We start from the raw sequence: 24,882 nt of genomic DNA on the forward strand, positions 1-24,882 counted from the left end.
TTCTCATTGACAGATTGTAAGCTGGTGCTCCGCTAGCAAGAGATTCTGCCAGCAGAATGTCCCATGATACAGGTGAGAGTTTGAAGATAGTAGAGGACATTGCTGCCTTGATACTGGATGATCTTATGAGAGTAGTCTACAAGTGATTGGAGTAAAGTATTGAAGTCCGGAAGCCTTGGACTTTCCTCATCATTAGTCTTTGTATCATTACTAGACCTGTAGGATTTACTGATCCGTGTAGGCATCAGGTCCCCTTCCTTTATTTTGTGTTGGATGATGGTGAAATACAAAGATTTACAATACCTTAAAAAAATTGTATTCATGTTAACAACATGTAGGAGTAATTGAGGCTAGCGTGAGCCAACAATATTTATACAATTCTGCAGAAACAGGCCAGGGTATTTTTTTTAAATAACATTTTTATTTTAGAACAGTATTAGATTTATAGAAAAAGTGTGAAGATAGTACAGAGAGTTTCTATATACTCTCACCCAGTTTCCCTTATTATTATCTTATATATGTATGGTACATTTGTTATAATTTATTAATCAATATTGATATATTATTATTAACTAAAGTCCATACTTTATTCAGATATCCTTAGTTTTACCCTAGCATCCCTTTTCTACAAGATGCCATCCAGGCTACATTACGTTTAGTTGTCATGTCTACTTAGGCTCATCTTAGCTATGAGAGTTTCTCAGGCTTTGTTTTTGTTGATCTTGACAGTTTTGATGAGTACTGGTCAGATATTTTGTAGACTGTCTCCCAGTTGGAATATGTGTGATGTTTTTCTTACAATTAGATTGGAGTTATGGTTTTTTTTAGGAGGAAGACCACAGAGGTAGAGTGCCATTTATCACATCGTATAAAGTGTACCTACTAGAATGATTTACATGGTAAAGGGCACATGATTAACATGATTTATCACTTTGATGTTGACTTTGATCACGTGGCTGAGGTGGTTATTTGTCAGTTTTTTCCACTTAAAGTTACTCTTTTTTTTCCCTCTTCTATACTATACTTTTTGGAAAAAAGTCACTATGTGGAATCCACACTTTATGAGTAGGAAGTTATGCTCCTCCTCCAGAAGGATAGAGTAACTACATAAATTATTTGAAATTCTTTTGCATGGTAGATTTATCTCTTCTTCCCTATTTAGTTATTTATTCAATCATTTATTTATATCATTATTTACTTATGGGTATTTATTTTATACTTTGGGTTACAATCCAATCCAATTTTATCCGATTTTATTCATTTGTTTCTCAAATTGTTCCAGCTTTGGCCATTGGGAGCTCTTTCAGTTAGCTCCTGTGTCCCTTTGTCATGCTGCCATCATTGTGGTTTTTTGTTTTTTGTTTTTTTTTGAGCACTTTCTTACTTTCTGTCACTACAAGGATATTTTTCAGGTTCATCTTGTATATTTCCTACCATTTTTCTAAGATCAGCATTTCTTTAAGGAACCCTGGTTCCTTTGACTGGAAAATGGTATTAGAAACCAAGATCTAGGCCCTAGATGTGCGTATTGCTATTAGGGTGCTATTGTTTCTAGGACATTGGAATTAACAGAGCAAGGAAATATATGTGTGTATACTCACCTGCGTATATATACATATCTATAAATATTTTCACATGTAATTGTAATTATATTCAGCTAAACATGAATTCATACTGATGTTTACCACTCCAATCCATTACCACATGGATCATTCAGCCTCCTCCCCTTGCTTATTAGTAAATAGCCACTCCAAAAGTGAAAAACCTGGATCGCACTATCCACCAGCCATCTACTTAATTGTTCAATTCCAGTATACATGTAATACATGTATCATGATGTTAGAATTGCTAACCTATACTTCTGTGAGAAACAACTTTATTAACTAGAGTGCAGTGATTATGTGCAGTTATTTTGCCATTAGTCTTAGAGACTCCACCCATTTCCAGAATGACTTCCGTCAGCATCTTTTTCCCCACCCACCGTAGGTACTTTAGACACTTATCACATGACAATGCTTTTTGCATCTGAGAACATAAGAAATTGAAATAATTATCAGTTGTGGAGCATGGTACAGCAAAAAAAGGCCTTTTATTTTATTCCAGATTAATAAGATAATTTATTTAAGTTAAAATAACAAAGGATTAACACAAAAGTATGAGATATTTCTTAATTTTCTGTATCACCATTTGTTATATTTTTGCTTGCTTGCTACCTTATAATATCTCTTTTATACAGTAGAGAAAGCAGGCTCTGAAAGCCCAAAAAATCAGAAAGAAAAGGTTTTGATTGTGTCATCCCTGTCAACAATATTGGATAAAAAGAAGAGAAAAAGATCAACTCAAAGGAGAATAGCTGTGACCAGCCTTTTTCCACGGTGCTTAATTATGGACAAAACTCTTTTTGCTTGCCCCTGTGGGACAGTTCTTGAATCTCTACTTAGATCTCTAAAACACTTTACTATTAAGTGAGATAACTCATACAAAGGCCTGAGAAACAAGGGAGGGAATATCTGGTTATCACCTATTGTCACCTTGAGTACAAGGTGAAAATATATTGCTTAAAAAGCCCTTTTTACTAAAATCTCTCTCTGAGTTCTCAACCTTTTATATAACTTACAAAGCAAATTTATTAGTCATTTTTGTCCCAGACGAAGGAAGGTGTTCATTTGATCTTTTTGGTCAAAAATCCTCCTAAAACACTTCCTCACCTATTCTGTTAAAAACTGTGCTAGAGATCTCAATGTGCAAGTGAAATTAAAATATAGTGATGGAGATGATATTCACTGATAATTGTAATTTACTTCACAAATACACAAATAATTAGAGGCGAATGACTCAAGAAAGTATATTGGAAGCAGTGTTATGGATGTTGTGAGGATAAGAGAGGATACATTGTTGGATGATTGGGAGTTTCTTGGAGAAGGTTGGAGGAGGATGTAACTCAGACAGATGGAGGTCATTCCTCTCAAAATACATGACAGAAGAAAAGGTGGAGAGGAGGAAGAAAGCATGGGATATGTTGGAGGAAGAGCAGGGAGTTTTGGAACGTATGGCATCATGAGAAATATTGTGAGATAAGATTATAAAGGTAGTTAGATGCTAGCATGTGGAGAACCCTGAATACTAGGCTGAGGATTTTAAATGTGAAGCACCAAGGTTTCCAGCAGAAAGTTAAGTGATGAGAGCCGTGTTTCAGAAGAACTAGTCAGATGGAGGAGTATAAGTGGACCTAGACATGGGGTGAGGGAAACTGGGGTGAGAGGATGAGATTGGAAACTGGAGATGACCTACATGAGGAACTGAGGGCCTGAACAATGGGGTAACAGCAGAAATGGAAGAAATGGGCTGGAACCAGAAGAGAGGACAATGGGACCTTGCAAATGGTTGATTATAAGGGATGAGTGAGGAGGAGAGTCCAAGACAACTTCCTGGTGGGTATCAGTTCTGTGACTAGAAAATTATTAGCAAGAGCAGGGAGGGATGAATTAAACTCAGAGAATTAAGTTTTGGACAGGGTGAATTTGAGGTACTTGTGAAACAATATTAGATTGGAGCATGAAAAATAGCATTACTAAAGCCTGGCATGCTAACACACTAACTGAGTAGGAGGCAGTAGTTCTGTTAATATTGCCAAGGGAAGGTTGAATTTTCAAGAATGTTACAGGAGGTAAATGCAGGAAGTAAAAACAGACTGCATGTGTTTATTGGGGGATTTTTATATACCATTTTTTACAATGTGACTTCACATTTTCTTAGAAAAAGCTTGTATTGAAGCTGAACCAGGATTATGGCATGTACCAGAGTGGAAAGTGCTATGGAAAGTGACTAGAATTGAAAGAAAATTAGTAAGTGTGATAAGACTTTGTTAATTATCATATCTAAAATTACACAAAAGCAGTGGTTTTCAATGTGTGGTCCCTAGGAACCTGTCATTAAGGGAACTTGTTTTTTGGCCCTACCCTTGACATACTGAATTAGAAACTCTGAGGTTAGGGCCCAGAATTCTGTCTAGATGATTCTGATGCACAATAAAGTTTGAAGATCACTGCATCAAAGCTATGGGATATTGGAGGTGTGGGAGCTCGGCACAAGTAATTCAGTGTGCCAAGCAAGTGGGTAAACAGCAGCAGCATTCCTAAGAACACTAGTATTTGTAGCATAAAGTCATGGTAAGCAGTAAGTAGCCCCTCTCCTTTCCTATCACTTGGTATATGCATTGAGTGGGGATGAGGGTTGTAGTTGACTCTTCAGTCAAGCTAGTTTGCTGCCTGCTTCCACCTGCCACAGATACTTAGTTAAATCTGAAGCCGTGAGAAAGAAAAGAAAAACCAACTCTCATAATCTTTCTTTATGACCAGTTTGCTCTTCATCCTTCCTGTATGTTGTGGGTTGACTTGTGTCCCCCCCACCAATATATGTTGAAGTCCTAACCCTCAGTATCTCAGAATGTGACCTTATTTGTAAATAGGGTCTTTATAGGAGTGATCAAGTTACAATGAGGTCGTTGGGTGGGCGATATAATCCAATATGACTAGTGTCCTTATAAAAAAAGAGAAATTTGTCCATAGAGACAGACATGCACAGAAGGAAGACTATGTGAAGACACACTGGGAGAAGATGGCCATGTGATTGGAGTGATGCATCTATAAGCAAGGAATGCCAAGGATTGCCCGTAACCCAGAAGCTAAAAAGGCAAGGAAGGATTTCCCCCCCAGGGCCTTCAGAGAGAACATAACCCTGCCGACACCTTGATCTTGGACTTCTAGCTTGTGGAACTGTAAGACAATCAATTCCTGTTGTTTTAAGCTACCCGGTTTCTGGCACTTTGTTATGACAGCCCTAAGAAACTAATGCAATGCTCTTAATTCTTTACTCAAGGCAATGTATGCTGACTCTCATCCAGTCATATCTGAAACCATTTGGTATTAGAAGAAAAGAAAAGATACCCACAAAAACATACAATCAAGCATTGCTGGGACTGTGGATGGAGAAGGCTCTTTAGAGAGGAAGGAACTTTCAAAAAGAGGTCAGCCTCTGAGTGGAAGTTCTGGTCATAGAGCTTGACCACATGTACACATCTAAAAGACTCAACTATTCAGAATATATGTTTTCTCAGTTTAAATTTTATATTGTTTCAAAGAAATAATATTCAGACCTTCCCAGGAGAATGCAGCCTGAGACTGTGCTGTCTCTAGGAAGCAGGGGTGTGTTATAAAGCACACTGCTCACAGCCTACAAGCTACAGAGGAGGAGAGGCAGATACCGTGACTGTGCACGGACAGCCTGTTAGAAAGAAGCCCAAGAAAGGGAAGCTAATGCTTTTATATTAGGTTTAGTTTTTCTAAATTGAATGGGAGAAAAAAAAAATCACAGGAGAATTGGGCTGAGTCGTTGTCACAATTATTCCCTTGAGTCTAAGTTATAGCTGAACATTACAGAAAAGTCTCTGAATGCAATCTTGTGTTATCTACTCTAATGATATAAACCTTCATTAATTAAAGCGATTGGGCTTAAATGCCATCAATAAAAACATGACAGCTGTAAATTGCTTAAGTCTAAGGCACACTCTAATGGCAATTTCTAGGGCTAATTTAGAAAGACAGGCTTTAGCTGGGGACTGCAAGGAAGCTGTGCTGTAGGCTTCAGTAGGCATCAGAGAGAGCTATTCCCTTGAGCAGGAAGCAAAGCTGTCTCTCAAATGAAGCTAAATCTTTGGAGCTGGGAATGGTGTTTGGAATGGAGGGTGTCTACTTAGCCTGTTGTAGCATGCAGACAAACTATGCCAGCAGAAATAGTCAGAGGAGAGGAGAAACTTCCAAATGTTACTAAAAAAAATAGAAACTCATATATTCATAACTCTCCCCAATCCTTTTCAGTTAATCAATTAATTGATTAATTTGCTTATTCAACAAATATTTATGGTGTCTACTATTTGCTAGCATATGGCAGGTCATGGATGTAGTGATGAGGCAGGTAGAATAAAATCTCCTCAGTTGAGTTTATAGTCTAGCAAATCATAAAAAAAATCAGTTTGCCCTTTGCACCTTCTCTTATCCCTCAACTCTGCCCATGTCTAGGTGAAGTTAGGAAAACTGAAGAAAACTGTGGTTGAGGATTCGAAGGGCCTGATAGGTTTTCATTCGTAGGGACACAAATTTGTACTGAGGCAATTAGGAGCCACAGTTACAAACAGGGATTCTGCCCAATAGAAGAGACATTCTAAATATTGTCCCCATCTCTCTTTTTTCCCTTTTTATGCCATTTACCCCATTTCATGACATTTTATAACTTTTTTATGGCACTAAAACTACAAGAGCTTTTTCAGCACATTACAGTGTTCAAAAGACAGCCCTTGCATGTCATTGAATTTTCAGTTGGTTGGAACTTAGAATGTATTCTGTTTAACCCTCAAATCATCTCTTTTTAATAGAAATAAAAGCTATCAAATACCTATAAGTCATTTTGTATCTGATGTATCGACATTATAAAAATCAATAGTCACTAAAGGTTGGATAACTTCTACATGTCTGGTTGATTCATAGGCACTATAGTCACATTACTTGAGAAGTTGTTTTTCTCAGATGCTATTTCTTTCTTTTTCTTCCTTTTTTTTTTTTGTGAGGAAGATCAGCCCTGAGCTAACATCCATGTTAATCCTCCTCTTTTTGTTGATCCTCCTCGTTTTTTTTTTTCTCCAAAGCCCCAGTAGATAGTTGTATGTCATAGTTGCACATCCTTCTAGTTGCTGTATGTGGGACATGGCCTCGGCATGGCTGGAGAAGCGGTGGGTCGGTGCATGCCCGGGATCCGAACCCCGGGCCGCCAGTAGTGGAGCGCGCACACTTAACCACTAAGCCACGGGTCCAGCCCCTTCCTTTCTTTTTTTAAATCTTAGCTTTGTACATGGCCAGAAGGCTATAATATTATGAATCATTTGAAGACTACTGATGGACACTCCATGTTCAGAAGGTGAAATGGCACCAGGGAGTCTTGTAGAATCTTCTTCCCAGGAGATGCAGTCACATTATTTGGCAGACTTGGTATGCAAGAGAGTCAGGTTTTAGAAAACCAGTAACCAGACTAAGTCACCCACTGAATTTTTGGGATTACCTTCTATTCTGCTGCACTCATTTTAAATTCAACTACTTTTTGATTTTAGATGCTAAGAACATCATCTTCTTCAACAAGTCAAAATTTGGATGTGAGTAGTGTTGAGGAAGAGGGAGAATCCCCCTCTGCCCTTTCCCTTAAGGTTCTTATGGCTGGCCAAATAATTAAAAGATAGCTTAGCAGGAAAAAATAATACCAAGTTTAATAACATGTATACATGGAAGAAACTAGGGAAACTGAGTCTCTCAACACAATGGCAGAGATTCTCCTCTTAAATACTATCTTCAGCTAAAGACAAAGGAGGATGTTGGGGGTGAAGGAGGAGACAGCTATAGGGGATTACCAGAAAGCACGGCAATCAAGTGTATGTAGATTTAAGTCCTCTCCTTCCCTACTGAAAAGAGTTTCCAGAGATAAGGCCATCCCCCCTCTTCCTAGTACACAGAGGGCGATACCTTTACAAATGTAAATGTTTGGTGAACAGAACTTTGATAAGAATGGGCTTAGTGAGGACCCTGCCAGCCTGTTCCTACTCAGAGTTAAATTCCTTTAGGCAGTTAGTGGGAGAGGTCAAATGTCCATCAGAGAAAATAATCAAGGTAAAGAGATATATTTTGGGGTGGCCAAATTTTGATCTCCCACAGTAACATTTTACAAAGGATTCTGATATTGTTCAAACTGCCTTGTATATCAAAGTGAATTGGTTCATTGATGAACTATGTAGGGGCCTGTGGTAGTTCAAGTGTCAGGATCCAGAGTCCTGTTCTCTTTAGAACCCTCCTCCCTCACCCACAGATTTTGCAGAGTTACAAAGAGGAGGCTGACTCCTAGGTGTCAGCACTCCTAGTCTCAATACACACACATACACAGACACAACTTGTGTTTAAGGGCGGTAGAGAAGCATCAGAGTTTCCCACTCTCAAGGGCCATGGGGTTTGCCCAGTGTAGACTGATGAGATCTAATAATCTTTACTTGGTGAGATACCAGAGAGAAAGAGCAGAATTCCAGTAAAGACCGAGCACAAATTTCTTACCAATTTGGCAGGAAAGGGGGTCAGATCTCATTAAAATTGATTTAGAGAAATTAAAGAAATATGATGTTTCCTATTTCTGAGTACTGTGGTGCTTTTCAATTCATGAAGTGTGTATTAGAAAGTGGACTCTGGTGCCCAACTGCGTATGTTCACATCTGCTGAAGTCTGCCAGTTGGTTGCCGCCAGTGCAGGAAAATGGCCTCTACCTCCCTAAATCTTCCACATCTTATGCAAGGGCATCTCCCTGGTAGAATCTAAACTGCACCTGGTGAGCTAATTGAAAGAGAATCTGGGAAGGCATTCTTCATTCTTCAATCCTAGTATAACTAGAAGATACAGAAGGGGCGGGACTCGATGTAGTGCCAAGAGACTACATTTAGCACATGCTCCCCTGGGCCCTGTCACACTCTCTTCCTGACTCTGCTTTATTTTTCTCCCAAGCGCTTATCACTACCTAAAATATTTATTTGTTTGCTTGTTACTTTCTATATTTTCTAATAGAATCTAAAGTCTAAGAGAGAGACTAGAAAGATGCCTGTTGGCTCAGAGTACAGCACTTGAGAAATATGTGCTGAATGTATGATTGAATAAAGGAATCAGTCAATATGTATCTGCCTTGGATGGATAGTCATATTTAAAATGTTGTGAAAATAAATAGCATGTTCCGCGTTGCACAGGAAGTATTATCAGAGGATGATTCCATTGGATATGTAAAGGGGAAGCTATTAAAAGTTAAATTAGTAAATTGAGGAGAAACTCAATTTTAGGTCAGCGAGATTTTGTAGGAAATGAAAACAATAAATTAATTGTACTTTTGCAATTATAACTGGAAATTATGTTTACTTCTCTTAGAGAATAAAAACAAATGGACATCTGATACTTGGAAGTAGCAATAAATTTCCATTATTTTTTCCACTTCTCACTACTCTCCATGGGAGATTGATCAGATTGATGAGATTGTGAAAACTCTAAGTGGCTTAGCCTTTCTTCTTTCTCTCACAAGACCTAACTGCTGGCAGGCCAAATGCTAGAAGCCAACTGGGCCATGCTCTGCCCCTCCAGAGAGTGGCCTGCAATTGTCTAGCTGTTCTGACTATGACTGGGGAGTTAAGTTAATTCATGTGCAAAGAAATAGAAAATTCTTTTGCCCTCGTGGGTGAAAACTACATTCTTCAATAATAAAGCAGATTATTTTTTATACTTAGTTTTCTCCTGTGTCTATTACAGTAGTTTTCAAAATTAGATACACACTGGAATCACCTAAGAGCTTTCAAATATGCTGATGCCTGGGTCACCTCCAGAGATGCTGATTTAATTGTTCTGTTGTGCAGGCTTGAGAACTGGGAAGCTGTAAAATCTCCCAGGTGATTTTAATAATCAGAGAACGTTGCATGCCATTGCTTTACAGAAAGGAGCGTTAATTAGTGTCTTCAAAACCAAGCAGAACAGATTGAAATTCATACTAGTTTGTTGCTTATCTTATGCTATGGGTTGAATTATGTCCCCCAAAAAGATAATTTGAAGTCCTAACTCCCAGTACCTATGAATGTGACCTTATTTGAAACTAGCGTCTTTGCAGATATAATCGAGTTAAGATGAGGTGATTAGAGTGAGCAATTCAACATGACTTGTGTCTATAAGAAGAGAAGAGACAAAGAGACAATACTGCCATGTGAAGACAGAAGCAGATCCCAGAGTTATGCTGTCACAAGCCAAGGAATGCCTGTGGCTATGGGAAGCTGAAAGAGGCAAGGAAGTATTGTCCCCTAGAGGCATCGGCGGGAGCATTCAGGGTGGACTTCTAGCCTCTGGGAGAGGACAAATTTCTGTTGTTTTAAGCTACCCAGTTTGTGGTGCTTTGTTATGGCAGCTGCACAAAACTAATGTTATTTGAAAGTGATTTTTCAAAATGCATTTCAAAGACTAACACATGATTAGAGATCTCATAATTTTAAGTAGCCTTGGAACAGGTTGTTGGATGTTGCTAAGCTCTTCATTAGCTAGAACCCTCTTGTCATCCTAGATTCTGCTCTAGTCATTCTTCGGAGACTGCAGTTGCGGAATCTCCTGGGGTCTCACTTAAGGAATTAATCATACTGCATCATTCACAAGAAGAATGGGCTCTTTAAAAAAGGCTCCATTAATAATCCATTTAGTCGTTAGTGCTGTCGAGTATGTTCCAACTCCTAGCGACACTGTGTACAGCAGAGCAGAACCCTGCTTGGTCTTTTTGCATCATCCTCTCACCTTCTGGCACTGTATCGGACAATACTCCACTGCTATTCATAATGCTTTCATGTCAATTCTTTTGGAAGTAGGTGGCCAGATCCTTCTTCCTAATAATCCATGCTCAAATATATACTACTATCTTTTCTCAAGTCTATCAAAACTTTAAAATTCCTAGTAATAGTGAGCCCTATAAAGCTGGAAAGTTATTTTGTATTGACATGCATGCCCAAATGTCACTTTTGGGACGAGAATCTGCCCCTCTTACAGTTCATGCTATCTTGGCATATATTTTATGTGTACCCTCTCCCTACCTACCACGTGATTGGACCAAACTGTTCAGCTGATCCAACGACAACTTGCTCATAGGTTAGCCTATGAAATGGCTATGTTGTATGACAAGACATAGAAAGATGGTCTGAATGTATCAAATTACCTCTTCAGATAATTTGAACTAAAGAAATTCAAGGAAGTGGGTCAGTTAGAAACAGGGACAGAAGCTGACCATATTCTCTAAAACATCCAGCCCAAGTTCTGTGGAAACATGCTATGAGTAAGCATTGAAAGAGAGCATACAGAAAGACGTGGAATAGACACACAGGTTGAAGCAGCGTTTCCAGGTCTCCAGAGGAGTGACAGTATGTAGGGGACAGGAGGTGGGAGAGAAAGAGAGATCAAATCACAAAAATCCCTCCATTTCTGAAGTCAGTCTCCATGATTCTAGTTCTAGTCTATATGTAACTTTGATAGACTCTTTTCACACAGTGTAAGTCTTCATTTTTAAACCAAAGATCCAAATTAGAACAATACTCTATGTGTGGCAACTTATTTACCTTAAATGAGATCTACTAGTCAAGTTTGTGTATGTGCAATGTCAATATACTTGGGCTTTCTAAAAGGTAATGCACTAAGTATGGTAAACCTTGGAGAGTTTCTCTCTATTTCCAAATTATATTGCAATAGTCTCATGCCTAAATCAAAAGTGGAAATGCTGGGCCATGAATAGGATTCATCCAACAGTGGTATCTGTTTGGTATATTCTATATTTTAAATCGGAAGTTTGTAAATAAAAACCTGGATTTCTGCCTTCTCTTGAAAAATGAGGCTGAGGACAATATGCTAATATTCCTGTGGGACAACAATTTCCTGAATTAGAGTAGAGGCTACATGTTTTGAATGGTGCTTGTATTTCCCAGTTTGCTGCAGTTCACCTTGTTATCTTGGGTCTGAGCAGCAGTTTCCACTTGCAATTGGTTTTGCACTATTTTTTTTATAGTATGGAAGTGTGTGTGTGGGGGGTGGAGGGGTGGGTATGAACGTCTGTGAAACAAAAAAAAGATGGAATTTTTTGTTGTCAGAGTTAAGACTATTTTTATATACAGTCATGCATTGCTTAATGAGGGGGATATGTTCTGAGAAATGCGTTAGGCGATTTCGTCATTGTGCAAACATCATAGAGGGTACTTACATACACCTTAGATGGTGTAGCCTAGTATCCACCTGGGTAATATGGTACTAATCTTATGAGACTACCATGGTATGCACCGTCATGAAGTCTTGTTGACCAAAGCATCATTATACAGTGTATCACTGTACTTAATATAAAGACAGAGAGTGCTTTACTTTGAATTTACTTTACTCTTTAATTACATTTAAAAATATGATTTAAGAAAGAATTATATTACTTAGCTGTCCCCAAAACGTGTTTGATATTGCAAGTCCAGGCCTAAATGAAAGGCCAATCTTTGAACTCCAAAATAAAATATCACAAGGAGATTAATAAAAATGTACTGGCATACTTGCTTTCCTGGAATTTTCTAGGGCATTTATCCCAAAAACTATTTTTATTTAGGTACAAAAGTGAACATTTATTTAAAATGAGAAGAGAAATCACAATATATTACAGATTTATAAATGTTGACAAATAGCACAAACATCAAAAAACCTAAAAAATAACCCAATATTAACTTCGTGACACGCCCCTATAAGGTCTTTTTCATACATTGCTGGTTGCATACTATTTAGTACCTGTCAATATGATGACTTTATAATATTTTCTGTAAAAGGAATAGAGGGGCCAGCCCTGTGGCTGGGTGGTTGGTTTCAGCATGCTCCACTTTAGCAGCCCAGGTTCACGGGTTCTGTTCCCAGGCACGGACTTAACACCACTCATTAGCCATGCTGTGGCAGCATCCCACATACAAAGTAGAGGAAGATTGACACAGATGTTAGCTCAGGGCAAATCTTCTTCAGCAAAAAAAAAAAAAAAAAGAATAGAAAGATAATTCTCTACTCTAGCATAGTTGATCAAAATTTGTATTTTATTATTGATACTTGTATTATCATTGGTAGAGTTTATTAAATTGATATAATTGACACATATCATTGTGCAAGTTTAGGAGGTACAACATTTACATATTGTATATATATTTATATATTGCAATATGATTACCACTGTAGCATTGGCTAACATTATCATGTCACATAAACATCATTTGTTTTTTTGTGGTGAGAAGAATTAAGATCTAGTCTCTAAGCAACTTTGCAGTTTACAATACAGTATTGTTGACTATCATCACTATGCTGTGCATTAGATCTCCAGAACTTTTTGTTTACTAGTTGCAATTTTGTACTCTTAAACAATATTTCCCCAGTTCCCCTCCCCTCCTGCCCCTGGTAACCACCATTCTACTCTCTGTTTTTATGAGTTTGGCTTTTTTATATTTCACAAATAGGTGATATCATACAGTATTTGTCTTTCTCTGTTTGACTTATCTCACTTAGCATTATACCCTCAAGGTCCACCCACGTTGTCATAAATGCCAAGATTTCCTTCTTTCTCATGGCTGAGTAATATTCCATTGTGTGTATATATCTATATACACCACATCTTCTTTATCCATTCATTTTCTGTTGGACACTTAGGTTGTTTCTATGTCTTGGCTGTTGTGAATAATGCTGCAATTAACATGCGGGTGCAGATATCTCTTTGAGATAGTGATTTCATTTCCTTTGTATAAACACCCAGAAGTGAGACTGTTGGATCATATGGTAGTTCTATTTTTCATTTTTTGAGGCCCTTCCATATTGTTTTTCCTAGTGACGGAATCATTTTACATTCAGATCAACAGTTCACAAGGATTCCTTTTCTCTGCATCCTCAACAACACTTATTGTATCTTGTCTTCTTGATGATAGCCATCCTAACAGGTGTAAGGTGATATCTTGTCATGGTTTTGATTTGTATTTCCTTGGTAATTAGTGATGTTGAGCACCTTTTCATGTATCTGTTGGACATTTGTATGTCTTTTCTGGAAAAATGTCTATTCAGTTCCTCTGACCATTTTTTAATTGTTTTTTTTTTTGATATTGAGTTGTATGAGTTATTTATATATTTTGGATATTAATCCTTTATCAGATGTATGATTTGCAAATATATTCTCCTGTTCTGTAGGACTTCCAGTAATATGTTGAATAAGAATGGTGAGAATGGATACTCTCGTCTTTTTCCTGATCTTAGAGGAAGATTTTTCAACCTTTCACTTGTTCATACTCGTTGAGTATGATGTTAGCTGTGTACTTGTCATATATGACCTTTGTTACGTTGAGATGCATCCCTTCTAAACCCAATTTGTTGGGTATTTTTATCATGAACTGATGTTGTATTTTGTCAAATGCTTTTTCTGCATCTATTGAGATGATCATATGATTTTTATCTTTCATTCTACTAATTTATATTTCATTCTACTAATCTACATTTATTGATTTGCATATGTTGAACCAGCCTTGCATCCCAAGGATGAATCTCCCATGATCATGGTGTATGATCTTTTTAATGTGCTGTTAAATTCAATCTACCAATATTTTGTTGAGAATTTTTGCATCTATATTCATCAGGGATGTTGGCCTGTCATTTTCTTTTCTTGTAGTGTCCTTATCTGGGTTTGGTATTAGGGTAATGCTGGCCTTGTAAAATGAGTTTGGGAGTCCTCCCTCTTCAATTTTTTGGAAGAGTTTGAGGATTGGTGTTAATTCTTCTTTAAATGTTTAGTAGGATTCACCACTGAAATGATCTGGTTCTGAACTTTTCTTCATTGTAAGGTTTTTATTTACTGATTCAATCTCTTGTTATTGATCTGTTCATATTTTCTATTTCTTCACGGTTCAGTCTTGGTAGGTTGTACATTTCCAGGAATTTACCTCTTGTCTGTGGCACAATGTTTTCCAGGGGCTCCCGGACCACAACCAAGAGGGGCTGGATCTGGTTCACAGACCACTGCAGGGTCCATTGCTGGGACTGAGATCTGTCTGCCCATTACTGGAAGCGTGGGTGGGCAAGGCTCCTTCCAGGTCTGTTGGAGTATGGTGCTACATCCCACAGCTCCCATAAAGGCACTTTTGTCTGTGGATAAATGCCGAATTTTTGTTGTTGGAGGGGACAAAAATGAGGGATGTCTCATGCTGCCATGATGCTGTTGTCCCCTCCTGGAGCTATATCAAAATCATCTATTCTTTAAAGGTTAAAGCTTGACTGTTGACCCACCTGGTTCTTGTGACTATCTCAGTAGATCTTTTGTGATACTAGATGGATTCAAGCTTCCCAGTTCTTTTTTGGGGGTATATTCTTATCGTTTATAGTTTATTAGAAAATCAACCATTTCCTTGAGGTTTTAAAATTTGGGGCATACAGTTGCATTCCTAAACTTGTGTTATTTTATTGTCTCATTTTTTTGGTAATAAGCTTATACTATTGATGCCTTTTTTTCTATTTTATTAATTACCTATTTATTTTCCTATTTAATTAAGTTCAGCTTAATAGGCATTCATAATTATATACCACCTTGATTTGGGTTCTTTTTTTTCAAATTTATTAGATAAGATAATAAGATAAATCCTTATGTTTTTCTCTATCCTGTCTTCATTATAAAAGACGTTGCAGGCTACAAGATTTTACCAGGTACAGCTTTCTCTGCTTCTCAGCAGTTGCGTTTGCTTTTTCATTCCTCTCTCTATATTTTGTGAACTACCTTTTGACTTCTTTTCTGGTCTAAGGATTATTTTAGCATCATAGTTTTTTAAGTTCCTGGCAGTTAAAATAGTAATTTTTAAATTATTTATTCCTAATCCATCTGGGTCATGACCTGAGAATATGTCTGGTTATATATCTATATTTATATTTTCTTAAGAGGTCTTTGTTGTCAGATACATAATAAGATTGTGTACATATTGAATAAACAAATGGAAAAAATGTATCTTTTCTATATCTCTTCAATCAAGTTAATTGATTGAATCATTCTATTTGCCTTTGTCTATCCTTAGTTTTTTACAATAAGCCAGAACAAGGCTCCCTATGTTGTGTTTTCATCAGGCTCCCTTTGTATTTTTAATCATTTTGTATTATGTATTTAGCTGACAAGTTTGAGTGTATGTGGGTTTATGACTATGGAAACTTTGTGCACGGTGCCTTTTGTGGCTACAAAATTCTCCCTTTTTTTTTTCTTTCAGCATACTTTTTAGCTTATACCATATCTGATATTAATATTGACAACCCCTGGTTCCTTTTTTTGTGTTCATTTGCCCGATTCTTTTGGACTATCACTTTATTTTCCACATCTCTCTAACAATTTGTTTTTAGAGTTTCTTGAAAACACCATATTGCTGAGTTTCATTTTTAGTCGTCCTTTTAAACAGCATATTGTTGTTCAGTCCCGATGTGTTTACCATAATGATTGATGTACTTGTTTTTCTTCCAAGGTACTTGTGCTTAGTTTTAATTTTATGTTTTGTTTTCTTTTTCTCTTTTCTTTTTTTTCCCCCCAAATGTGACCAAGTTTCTATTTATTTCATTTTCTTTTCTTGTTAATTTGGAAATTTAATTGTATGATTCAACTCCATAAATAATTACAATTCCTTTGTCTTTTACCATAATCAAAAATATATTTAAATTCTAATATTTGGCAACAAGATAATGTGTTTTTCATCCACCAAGATGCACCATTGGATCTCCCACAAGATACTCTACTAACTCTCTATTTAGCCCCTCTTGGTTAGATTGTTAGAATTCTCCTTAGAGAATGTCTCTCCTGTTTAGAAGGATTTATTTGCTCTTATTTTAACATTCCCCAAACATTTTTATCCACTTATACTTTATTTCATAAATATCACTACCTAAAATATGGTATGTCCTTAAATATATTTACGTTGCCCTAACAGGTGAATATGTCTCAGGTGGATATGTATCTCTTGATCCTAATCTTCTTGAAGAAACTGGCAGATGCTATTTTGCTACATTGTAGTGATCAGTGTTGGAGATGAGAAAATCTGATTATTTATTCTTTATAGGTAACTTTTTTTTTTTTTTGGTCTGGAACTTTGCAATTCTTTTCATATCTTAGTGTTCAAGCATTTACCCAATATGCAGAGGTATGTGTCTTTTCCTACCAGTTCAGACTGGAATTGGGTGAGAATTTTCAATCTGTTTTCTTTCTTCATCTCAAGAAAAAGAATTGTTTAATTTTTTTTGCCTCCATCTATTCCTTTTTATCTTCCTGGAAATTTTATTATTCACATGTTACTCTTCCTGAATCTAATATCCTTATCACTTACCTTTTCTCTCATGACCTCTATCTCTTTTTATTTTTGCACAATGCTTTGAAGGAAGACTTGAATTTAATCTGAATCACTTATTCAGATCTCAAGAGTGACCATAATCTTCAATTTGTCTACTAAATTGTTTAGTTGGAAAATTGTGCTTTATTTTAAATTTCTAAAGCAGCACTGGTGCTGAATCTCTTTAAGTGATCTTACTATTTTCACTCAAATTATTATCTGTCTTTCCAGTAACTCTAGTTTCCTGGGCATATATTTTATTTCTTTTATTTGACAATGCTCTCTGTGGCTTCTGGACCCCCTTATACAGGTTACTATATTTTTCTATTGGCTCATTGAGGTCAAGTCTGAATGTTGGAGGACCCTAAGTGACAGAAGTCACACAAACAATGGAAAATGGTGTAGTCTCTTTCCCTTGGCCTGACAATGTAGAAGGATGGAAGCAGCTTGTATCCTTGTCTCCATAGCTCAGGGGTAGGGCGGACTCATTTGATTTATTTGGCTCCTTCTATTCCTTTTGGCCAAAAAAATGTCAGTCACACTCATGCCCTAAGGGATCCATGGATTTCAGCAGGCCAAACTTTCCCCAGGACCCATCACATTCTACTTTCTTACCCAGGGTGTCCTGGTCCTCGTCTGAGAAGGTAGCCAAGACCAGGGGTAAAAAAGATTCCCTCACTTGTCTCTGTCACCCTTCTCACAAAATCCAAACCTGCACTCATACCCAACTTCCTATAATCACCAGCATCGAGCCCAGTAGAAGCAGCAGGTTAGATTTGAGACTGAGAGAAAGGATCTCTTTCATGTCACTGTGTTCTCAGAATTCTCTTCCCCACAATCAGCCACAATCTGAAGCAATAGAGTGAGCAGGTGTCATCAGCTAACTATACAAGTTATTCATTTACTTATATTTGAAACTAAGGAATAAATAGAGGAAAAAGCATTCTTCTTTCTTGTCCCAGAAGGAATAAAACCAATACCTAAACTTCACATAACAATTAATATATTTTAGACATTATTCTAAGAACTTTCTCATCTCTGATGAATCCTTCATAAAAACCCTGTAGAGTAGGCTCCATCATGACTCCCAACTTTACAGATGAGGAAATGGAAGTTAAGTTACAAGTCCAAGGTTGTATGTGTGGTAAATGACAGAATAAGATTCAAATGCTGGATATCTGGCTTTAGAACCCACGCTTTTAGCCACTACTCCATACTGCTCTTAATGAGAGTGTCCTGTCAAGACGGAAGGGAACAATTGATTGTAATCTTCTTTGATAAACTGATTCTTATTGAAGAAAAAACCAAGGCTGCAGTAAGATTTAATATTCCATGTAAAGTTTGATGGCAGAACTAGCCCTTGACAACATTGAGAAACCTTAGGTAATTTTTATATTCTGTGTTCTCCTATTTTCCTGAGATCCCACTTCCTTCATCATTCTGGGACATGGATGACAAGAATCCACCCATTTTGGACCTCTAGGCCAGGAGTTGGTAAACTATGGCCCACCAGCCGATTGAGCAGACAGCTTGTTTTTATAAGTAAAATTTTATTGAACACTGCCACACTCATTCACTTACTTGTTGTCTATGGCAGCTTTTGCTGAATAGCAGCAATAGAGACCAAAGACCTGAAAAGCCTGAAATATTTCCTATCTGATTCTTTATAGAAAACATTGACTGAACCTTGCTCTAGGTTAACATATTCTTCTCAGGAATTATTCTGGGACTTTCATTTCCCTAATATTACAACTCACTTAATATGAGTCCCATTCCATTGGGCTTTTGTTCTCTGCCTTCCAATGAATCTAACACTTAATTTATGCTAAGATATCAAAGACTGAGGCTGATTTTTATGTCTTTCTCTCAGGTGGCATTTGCTTTCTAGTAGAAGACTTCTAAAGAGAAATGTTGTAGAACAAAGGAATCAATAGCTCATTTTATAATTTCAGAGTCCCCAGAAAATTAGAAAATATCTTTCTAGCACCCTTCTAGTAGATAATATAATTATATTATCTACTCCACTTCTGATCCTATTTACCATGTGTGTACTTTGTTTGCTTGGACCCTTAAATAGGTTATCTTTTCTATTGGCTCATTGGCTTAAGTCTGGTTGTCAGAGGTCCATCAGTGGCAGCAGTCTCACAAATGATGGAAAATGGTGCAAGCCTTTGTGTTTATGATCAGCAGCATAAAAGCCACTGGATTGCCATTCTGTTCATTCCAGAAGAAAGCATTCATGGAATAGTTTTATTTACAATTAAAACATATATGTATGGGGGCCGGCCCAATGGCATACTGGTTGGGATCACGTGCTCCACTTCAGTGGCTTGGGGTTTGTGGGTTTAGATCCTGGGTGCAGACCTACACACCACTCATCAAGCCCATATACAAAGTGGAGGAAGATTGGCACAGATGTTAGCTCAGTGACCATCTTTCTCAAGCAAGAAGAGGAAGATTGGCAACAGACGTTAGCTCAGGGCCAATCTTCCTTACAAAAAGAAAAATAAAAAAAAACATATATATGTGACTGGGGAATAAACATTACTTGGCAGAAAGGAGAAGAAAAATCTCTTGTAGTAATGATAGCTGGTCTATAACTGTAAATATTTATATAGGTTTTTGAGGTTTACAAAGCACTTTCCAATGCTCATTTCTACATCTTTGTGAATGTATTTGTATTTATATTCCCACTTCACAAGTGAAATAACAGGCTCAGATTAAACAGCTCATAAGTGACAGAGGTAGAACAAATCTATGATTTTAGGTACTAAATATCATACTCTTACAAATATTCATATTGTTTTTATTGGAAAAGATGTAGAGAACATGCTGGAGAGGGCTTAAGGGACTCTGCAGGGACAGGGCTAGTGCAGGGGAAAGCAATTTTCCTCCCTGCAGAAAAAGGCAATTTTCTTTGCTGCAAGGAAGAGAAAATTAAAGGAATTCTTCAGAAGTTTGTCTTTCCTGTATCTGTTCATTCATTTGACAAATATTTATTGAGGACCTGTTATGTGTCAGGCATTATTATAGGAACTGGAGACACAGCAGGGAACAAAAGATCCCTGTCCTCATGGGGTGTATATTTGGGGGTGATGGGCAATAAAGAAAAATAAACAAAATATGTAGAATATTAATCAGTGATAAGTACCAAGGAGAGAAAAGCAGAGAAGAGGGATACAAAATGTCAGGATATCAGGTGGAAATTTTAGAAAGAGTGGTCTGGAAAGGCCTTACTGAGAAGGCAACCAAGAAGTTACCTAATATCCTGGGAATGTTATTTTGACTAACTTGTCTAATGTTACAGTTCAGTTTTTCATTTTCTCTTAGGAGGTATCTAGTACCCATTCTATTCTTACAAAAAGTAAACCAACTGATTCATCATTGAGTGTTTCTAACTAATTATGTCTACTAACTAGTTAATCCAATGATTTTCCAATACATTATAAGAGCAAGTGACAAACTTGGTAAAGCTTGACGTGCTGTATCACATTAGTTCAGCAATGTCCGAGGTAGACGAACTGATTTTTATGACTTCCTGTTTAAAGAGCCTGTATATGAAAAATCATTGCTTCCAACACCGTGAGAATATTAACTTGGATAAAATGAATTACTATATTGTTTTGTACAATGGTCTCTGTAATGCTAGAAATACAGAAATACTAGAAATATACAAGTTAAGTTCATTGCCTTCTGCTATACTAGAAAATGCGATAGAAGACAGTTAACTCTCCATTTCTCTTCCCACAATTAGTGGGCACCCATATTTACCTTCTGGGGCATTCAGAGAGTCTATAGCTAAGAAATATTTGCTGTCCTCCCATAAGGCTATTGAAGCAATAGAGGCAACTGTTGTTGACATTTAAGAGGGCTCACTAAATAATAAGAGCCCCATTTTCTCAGCACCTAAATTTGGAAACAAAATACACGAGAGTGAAAAAATACCAGCTTCATTACTGAGAAAGCTGCTTGGAGAATATAGCCTAGATTTGCAGGCAAGTGGTTTTGCTAAATTTACTCCCTACAATTAAAATTATCCCCTCAACTATACCACTATCTGCCTTGTTGAGCTTACCACATGGCTGAGAGCAAATTGAAAAACAACCTCATTGTAGACAATTAGACCCCTTAGACAGGGGTCAAATTCGGGGTTACCAAATAGACTACAGTGTAAACGATATCTTCATGGAGTTGTGAAAACACAAATCCTGATCTGAGTCAAACAGTCCCTTGTCTTCCTCTAGGAAAGTGTGTTTTGAGTGTTTTGAGGTGAAGAGTACCAAGGAAAAGAGGCTGGAGTGTTACTCTAATGGAATACCCTCCACATGGAAGCATTAGTACAGGAAGGATTAGAGTTCCTCCCTAAAGATTTCATTTGATCTAGCAACATTTTCTCACATTGCTATTAGTGGGGGGAATAAAAAAAGACTTATTACTTATTCCTGAAATTAATTTGTTCTTAGTTTTAACATTATTCACTCAATTCAAAAAGAAAAAAAGATTTGCAAAGTTATCTGGAAAAAAAATGGATATATTAAAATTAACCAGCAAGTGTTAACTGAGTGCCAAAAATGCACCCAGTGCTGTAGTGTACTAGCTTCCAGGGATACTACAGAATCAGACATAACTTTTACCTTCAAGAAATTTATAATTCAGCAGTTTAGACAATAATAATAAACATAAAATAATAGAAAGTGACACAGCACAGAATATTAGTTATTATTGAGAATGACAAGCTAAATGTACCATAGGGATAGAAGGCAGCATGGCATATTGTAAAAGCTCCTGGCCTGGGAGGCAAGAGACCTGGATTCCTGTTTTAATAAAATCTAATGGAGAAATTCTAGGCGAGTCTTACTTAATCTCTTTAGGTTTCAATTTCCTATTCTGTAAAATGAAAAGTTCATCTGGAACCTAGTCTAAATTAAAAATTCAATTTTTTTATATAATGGTGACGAAAATAACCTCTGAATTTTTAAAGTTACAATGAATTAAGTCCCACATTTTTTGTTTTTCAGCAACTGCACAAGAACAATGAAAAGAAAATGTAAATTGGTAGAAAGATAATAAATAAATATGTCAAGAAAGAAGACTAATCAAAGAAGCTAAGAGGGAAATCTAATCATAAATTTTTCAAAGGCCCAAACAACATTTGTTAAGAGGATGGTGAAGAGGAGTCCTGTACTTGGTGTTTCTACACTTCAACTTATGAAGGGAAATGCATTGATTGGTCTGTGGAACAATGTGCAGGACCCTTAGCTGGAGAATATTTTCATATAACCTAGGCTGGGAGGTAGAATCTAATATGCATATTTTTTTAGTCCCAGCTTGGAATGTTGCTGCTTCCAACAGATTGAAGTGTCATCCTTAACACGTGCACCTTAACAAGAAGTGATAGAAAGGAAAGAAAGAAACTCTGTGTTCTCATTTGCTCCATTTTCTCTAGCACTGCTGTACATTTTCCAGAATGAGAAAATAGGAATTTGGTTTCTTTCTATTACTAAAGAAAATAAAGCAGTTTCTTGAAAAACTTTTTAAAAGGTTATGTTTGGGTAAACCTGAGAATCATTCAGAAAGGACTGCTATCCTTGAACTTGCTAATACAGACTGAAGGGACTCTACAATACCCCGACCAATTTTAGGAGGAATCTCCTATTGATTTTGCACACCACCTCTCCAGCATCCCTGGGACCAGCCTCAAAAGGGGGAAAGCGTGCATGAAAAGGTGAGCATTTGGGGGGAAAGGTAGGCAAAAGTACTCTCTCAAAGCAAACCTAATGTCTTCCTTGTGTTTTTGTTGTAAATCTACTTCAAAATATTTTTGCAATTAGAGAGAAATAATCAACCAACCAACCATGATTCAGCTTTTTTCAGCACATGAGAGTCAGTTTCCAGAGACTATCTGTGGGACAGTTTGCTGTCCGTGGATTTCATCTTATGCGAGAGAAAAATTCAGTTTCAATTTTCTGTTGGTGTATGTGTCTTCAGTTGGAGATCACGGATGACAGATCTTTTGTTTAGGGAAACGTTTTAATGGCCCTCTTGGTATGAAAGACAAAGAAGTCGAGAGAACTAACTTCCTCTGCTTAATTGTTTAATAAAATTACAGAAATTTTGAGTTTTGAGCTCTTTGCTGGATAATGAGAGGAGAAGGAAAAGAGGCCACAATGAAAATAAGATGTGATGGGGAGGAAGTTCTTGTTACAGAATATAAAAATACAAAAATTCAAAAATAAGCAAACAAACAGAGACTTAGAAGAAGGGAAGCTGGTGAGAGGTTCTCTGACATGGCGATGGCCTAATGCTATTATTGACTCTGTTATCTGATGATAAATTTAAAATTGTTTTCTTTTATGTAGTCTGTTAGTGTCCCCTCACTCTGCCAAAGCCTTGGGTAAAAGTTGGTTACACCAAAAAGGATTCTAATGGAGGTTTGAGAGAAGGAACAAGGGATGAAATCCACCTATAGAGTGAAAGGACTGCAGGAAAAGATAGAAGCTTCAGGCGGTGACATGGCAAGCAGGGACCCAACCATTCAGTAATAACTGGAATTTAAATCTGGACATAAATGTGACAAAGATAACTAATACACCTCCTTCCAAGAACTTCAGAAATAATTGGGACAGTGATAAACTTTCCAGAATACAAGGGATGAAGAAGGATTAAATCACCTTATTCTTAAAAAATGCAGCACCCTAGGAAGTTGGAGGGCTTGAGGTCACTGGGGTAACACTTTCCCTTTAGTGCCTCTGATGTATAGAATCTCTCAGACCCTGGTGCTCAGATCTCATTTTTGTTATAGAGTACTAGTTAAGCTTAGATAAGCAAACACAATGCAAATTATTGTCAGGAGAATACACTTGAGTAAATATAATATGTTCAAAATGACATCTTTACTTTGGGTAATGATTTTGTTCTTCTTGAAGTTACCTAAATCTTATATCCAATGAGTCATCAAACATTATTGCTAATAGCTTACAAATTGAGATTTGAATTTTATGGCTTGAAATAACTGTTTGTTGTTCCTGTGTGTATGCAGGCAGGTGTACATGCATATGAACCAGTGTGGACACGTGCACTTTAGCAAGAAGGAAGTCAAATGAGCGTAAGAAAATAAAGATTCTTCTCTTCCCCACCTAATGGATGAAATGTCAACCTAAAGCCAAAGATTTTTAACATGGCTAAATGAACCTGTGTATTGTTTATGCATTATTCCTGATAGATTCGGAGATTTCAGTGCTTGGCGCGGCTGTCAGAAGAAAATTAAAGACATAGATCAAAATGGGCGCTAACTTATTTTGTATTTTTATACCTGATTCTTATTAAATTTTTAAAAATCGTATTACTGAGCTGTGTCTCTAACGTGAGCTTTCCTCAAAAAATATTCTTTGGGGACACTATTCACTTTATGGACATATTTGATGACAGTATACACAAATCGTGGTTTATACTTACTGCTGAGCCATCTCAAATGGCTTTGTTTTCAGAAATGCCGTGTAAATGAGGTGCTATATAAACAATACAAGATCTATCAGGTTGGGTTTATTTTAATGTATTCCTGCCTACTAACACATTTAAATTGTATCAGCTTTGTAGTATGCTTACATGTAATACTCTATTTTTAACTTACCTTGAAAAAAATCTATTAACATCTCTTCTATTTTCTTGTTGTTTCAGACCTAAATATGCAGCTAGCTTCTCTTAACTTGCATTGATGAAGCAACACTGATAACTTCAGTCTTAATGTATCTACTAAGATGGAACATGTATTATTTCCATGCTATTGGGTTAACTACATAAGTGTAGAATGTATTCAAAGGTATGAAGTCAGTTGTGGAGAGAAATGGTCACAAACAGGAGATTGAAAGTCCCAGAGTCACTTGGCCATTGGCATGAATGAATGA

General features: G+C 36.9%; 1 long non-coding RNA gene across 1 annotated transcript; it reads left to right on the top strand.

Moving 5' to 3' along the window:
- Positions 1–24,321, top strand: LOC147915799 (uncharacterized). The gene is made up of 3 exons (XR_015553732.1): positions 1–72; positions 21,997–22,703; positions 24,018–24,321. It is a non-coding gene; the product is annotated as an uncharacterized LOC147915799 (long non-coding RNA).
- The last annotated feature ends 561 nt before the right edge of the window (positions 24,322–24,882 follow it).

Source organism: Ceratotherium simum, chromosome 12 (assembly GCF_057802395.1).
Source record: "Ceratotherium simum simum isolate JZ-2026a chromosome 12, ASM5780239v1, whole genome shotgun sequence".
Lineage (NCBI taxonomy): Eukaryota > Metazoa > Chordata > Mammalia > Perissodactyla > Rhinocerotidae > Ceratotherium > Ceratotherium simum.